At 45.3% G+C, this 5,000-nt stretch overlaps 1 protein-coding gene across 1 annotated transcript in view; it reads left to right on the plus strand.

The window, feature by feature from the left end:
* The first annotated feature begins 3,698 nt into the window (after window positions 1-3,698).
* The window catches only part of lingo3a (leucine rich repeat and Ig domain containing 3a), an 80,138-nt gene continuing 78,836 nt past the window's right edge, over window positions 3,699-5,000 (plus strand). Inside the window, exon 1 of the mRNA XM_063200288.1 lies at window positions 3,699-4,085. The gene's annotated coding sequence lies outside the window, so the exon portion shown is untranslated. The remainder of the gene's footprint in view (window positions 4,086-5,000) is intronic.

A 5,000-nucleotide genomic window follows, 5' to 3' on the forward strand; every position in this document is an offset into this window, starting at 1 on the left:
GTTTTAAGACGATGAGGTAGAACCCAAGAACTTCTTGCTACGAAGTGGAGGGATGTTTGCTCTGCCAAGCTGACTTAAACCTGTTAAGTACACACATCGGATGATGTTACCCCCCTTATGACCTAATTAAAATGACTATATTATTACCTCCGCCAAGGAGTTTATGTTTTTGGTCACGTTGGTCTATCTGTCTGTTTGTTTGTCTGTCTGTCTGTCTGTTTGTTTGTTTGTTTATGTGTTTGTCAGCATGATAACTCAAAAACTTATGAACGGATTTGGATGAATTTTGGTGGTGATCCGGGTCATGAACTGGAACCAGGATTTTTAAAAGATTCTTCATCATTGCTATCCTACAACTCCAAAAAAAGAAGGCAGAAAGACTTAAAATAAATAATAACGTAGTCAAGTGCTCTATCATACAGCTTCCTTGACAGAGGTCTGCACTCTCTAAGTGCATTTAGAATGTATTTAAATCTATTTGTTTCTCTAAAGTCTCTGCTCTGCGGATGGACAGACATTTAGGGTCACTGCTCTCTGACCATCATCGGTCGGGGGGTGTCCACTCAGACCTTGCACATATCTGTGGGTGCAGATACCGCCGGAGCTCTCAGTGGCACTCTGTACTTCCAAACTCAAGGATGTTTACCGCTGCTTGGCGGTACTTCAGCACCATGGTCAGCGACCTTGCCTGATATGCTGCTATAATCATAATCTCTGTGCACCACGCATTCAATTAATCGCTAGCTTCTCGAGTGCAACGATCCGTGCGGACCCCGTGAAGCACTTTGATGATCAGTCCACCTGCATAGACAACTGCTCTCCAGCCAGAGCCGCACGGTCACAAGAAGCAAGCATGCCTTATGCATACATGCCTTTCCAAATTTCATATCGTGAACTAGTGAACTTACTTTTATGATGCCATGTTACTCACCATTCCACTGCTTCTACAGTACAGCTTAGTGCTTAGTATAGTGTCTTCATGACAACGGCACATAGTGTGAGTCTTCTTCATGTCGAAGGCCTCTTGAGATGTAGGGTGCATTCAGGTAAATTGGGCCACTTTTTGGCAAATTCAGAAAGACTAATGAAATCTGAGGTAGAACATCAATACATTACCCAAAGTTAAGTTTGATTTCATAAAGTGACTCGTAATCTTCCATCTCATGACAAAAAGCAAGGTGATTAATGTAAAAATTATACATGTTTACAAGTTTAAGTGACAGGTGTGTCATCCTGGATGGAAAAAATCATTCAGGTAAAATGGGCCACCTATTCAGGTAAAATGGGCCACCTATTCATTCTGATGGTAAAATGAAGAATTGCACAAAAGAAAAACAAAATTAGGGATGATTTTAATAGTTTTCCATTTTTTCGTGGTTTTTAACACATCTGTTTCCAAAAAGATATCACAACTTCATTAAAATAGCTCCCCTGACACCTCCATCTTCAATAATGGTCACATTGTTTTTGTAGAAAATATGAATGGTAATTCCCATAGAAAAAAACGGCCCAAATTACCTGAAAGGGGCGGCCCATTTTATCTTAACATGTTCAGCTAAAATGGGCCAATAGTTTATTTTTTAGTCACAATGATGCCACAACTATGTTTTTCCAGATTAAAGGCACATATTCAAACCTAAAAGCGTATCCGTTTTTCCAGTTTTTATCACATCTGAAAACAGTATCATCCTTATTTTATCTAGACGATTTCTTATTTTGGCAAGACTGAAAATTTACTTTCTTCTTTCGCTCTCCATATGAGGGTTCCTCCTGGCCATCAAAAAAGTGTTATGCTATTCAAATTACTTTTAACAGATAGAGTAATAATGTTCCAACAATTTCAGTACATTTGTGGTGGTTGGTCTGTAGAATTAAAAGAAATGAGACACCAAATGCTTATCCGGCCCAATTTACCTGATGGCCCAATTTACCTGAACGCACCCTATCGTCTTGGTCCTATTGGCAGATCGATTTTGGCCTCATAGCACAACACATTCTACATTTGTTCATGCCATGTGCAGTATTGAGACGGTCCCTTGGCTGCCTGCTGGCTGGCGGAGAGAGTTGTAAAGCTTCACAACCACAGTAGTAGCGAGAGGAAGAGCAGACTTGGCAGAGAACAGGAGAGAGGGAGATGGAGAGAGAAGATTAGGAAAGAGAGAGAAAGGGAGAGAGAGAGAGAGAGAGAGAGAGAGAGAGAGAGAGAGAGAGAGAGAGAGAGAGAGAGAGAGAGAGAGAGAGAGAGAGAGAGAGATAGCACTTGAGAGAATGAGAGAGAATGAGAAAAAGAGGGAGCTTGGCAGGACAGAAGAAAAGAGACACAAACAAAAACACGGGGAACAATTAGCAGAGCAGTGTTTGGATTTGGATTTGTGAACATATGCACAAACACACACACAAAACACCACACACACACACACACACACACACACACACACACACACACACACACACACACACACACACACACACACACACACACACACACACACACACACACACACACACACACACACACACACACACACACACACACACACACAAACATAATACACATTAATGCAAATAAATTCTGCAAAAAGACATATAAAGATACATACACACACACACACACACACACACACACACACACACACACACACACACACACACACACACACACACACACACACACACACACACACACACACACGGTAGCTTGCGCGGCTGCAGTGGTGCATTCATGCTCCGCTGCATATTGCCGGTCTGTGGAACAGAAGGAGCCGCCTGGCTTGTGAAGAACAAAGGATCTGGAGGAACGCAACGCAACGCTGGCCGAGAGCGGACGGTGTGTGTGTGTGCGTGTGTGTGCGTGTGTGTATGTGTGTGAGAGAGAGAGAGAGAGTGTTGGTGGAGGGTGAGACACTGGCAAGCCAAAGTCATGCATATATACTGTATATCTTAGAGAGAGTGTGAAAAAAGGAGCGAGAGACGGAGTCTTGTGTGCGCAGGCGTGTGCGAGCTCCGGCTAGGGCTGCTGCGTGGGGGTGTGTGTGTGTGTGTGTGCATCACCCGCGTGTGTGTGCGAACAGCAGTGAGGGGTGCTGCCTCGACTGCGCGTGGATGTGTGGGTGTGTGTCTGCATGCCTGTGAGAGGGGACTGGATGTGTGTGTGAGAGAGAGAGGTAGCAGTCAAGAGAGAGAGAGAGAGAGAGAGAGAGAGAGAGACAGACAGACAGAGAGACAGAGAGAGAGAGAGCGAGAGAGGGAGAGCGCAGGAAAGCGGAGGCTGTCTTGGTGGGTATTAGCAAGTGGGAGCGATAGAGGGAGTGTGAGTGAGAGAGAGGGAGAGAGGACGGAGGTTGTCTCGGTGTACTGTATATGAGCAAGAGGCAGCGAGGCAGCGGACAGAATGATGACCATAAGGAGAAGCCACCTCTAAGCCGGAGAGAGAGAGAGAGAGAGAGAGAGAGAGAGAGAGAGAGAGAGAGAGAGAGAGAGAGAGAGAGAGAGAGAGAAGCAGAGAGAGAGGCTGAGAGACGGGAGCAAAGAGAGAGAGAGAAAGAGAGAGGGGCGAGCTTACAGAGTGAGGGAGAGAGAGAGGGAGGGAAGCCTAGTGAGGGAGGGAGAGAGGGAGGAAAAAAGAGAGAGAGAGCGAGAGAAACGAGCTTGGGCTGCAGAGGGGCTCATGTGCTGATGCCAGTGTGTGGAATAGAGTAGAGCAGCGCAGCGCAGCGCCCTGTAGATCAGTGACAGCAGAGCTCCGTGACCAGCTGTGCACCTCTTCTCTCCTCTCCTACCGCCACACATACCATTCTGTTGCACACACATGCTCCCACACACACATGCACACGCTCACTGTAGCTCTCACACACACACACACACACACACGCTTGCTGTCGCTCTTACACACTCACCAGCGCGAGGGGACTTGTTCGCACTGGACCAACGGAACCACCAGGACCACGGAGGGCAGCCAGCAGTGAGCCGGACACACACACACACACTCCTCCGCATACACACGGTCCTTCATTCACACATGCAGAGCTGAAGTGGATCAAGGGAGCGCCCATGTGGAGACAGCCACAGCTGAGTGCCCGTCCCGGGTAAGTGAACCGTCAACTTCCTTTATGCAAGTGAACCCATCAACTCTCTCTCTCTGTCTCTCTGTCTCTCTCTCTCTCTGTCTCTCTCTCTCTCTCTCTCTCTCTCTCTCTCTCTCTCTCTCTCTCTCTCTCTCTCTCTCTCTCTCTCTCTCTCTCTGTGTTTATGTGTGTGTTTGTTTTTTGTGTAAATACGTTTATAAATGATTTAACTGTGCAGTGCAGGTGCAGTCATGTGCTTATATTACTATGCTATTTTTTTAATAAAGGTTCGCACTACAGTACTGCTATTTGTTCATGATTGTCACGTAAATGTCAGTGGCTGTTACTTCAGTGTTGCAAGGGGGCTGAGACTACAGATATCTGCTAAGTCCCTGAACACTCATCCACATAAACATATTGACATGTGCAAGACGTGCACTGACCTTCATATTGGCTACTTGATGAATGGAGGTCATTAAGGATAGTAATACTGTCAGTACACTGGGGAACACTGGAAGTGTTTGGTCTGCATTGATGATTACGTTGCGCTGGTGTTTGGGGGGGGGGGGGGGGCACAGAGCATCAAAGGGGATAGATAGATAGATAGATAGATAGATAGATAGATAGATAGATAGATAGATAGATAGATAGATAGATAGATAGATAGATAGATAGATAGATAGATAGATAGATAGATAGATAGATAGATAGATAGATAGATAGATAGACCAGCGTGCGATAGCAGGAGCATGTGCTTGTATTTGTTTACATGAGTGTGTGCATATGTTTTGGCATGTGTGTTGATGTTAGACAGAGAGAGGAAGGGGGAGAGAGTGTGTGAATATATGTGTATATGGGTGGTTGACATGACGCCCTGTTTTTACGTAACATTAGTTAAAAACCTACAAAATTGATATTTTTCCTCTTGAAAACATA

Source organism: Engraulis encrasicolus, chromosome 6 (genome assembly GCF_034702125.1).
Source record: "Engraulis encrasicolus isolate BLACKSEA-1 chromosome 6, IST_EnEncr_1.0, whole genome shotgun sequence".
Lineage (NCBI taxonomy): Eukaryota > Metazoa > Chordata > Actinopteri > Clupeiformes > Engraulidae > Engraulis > Engraulis encrasicolus.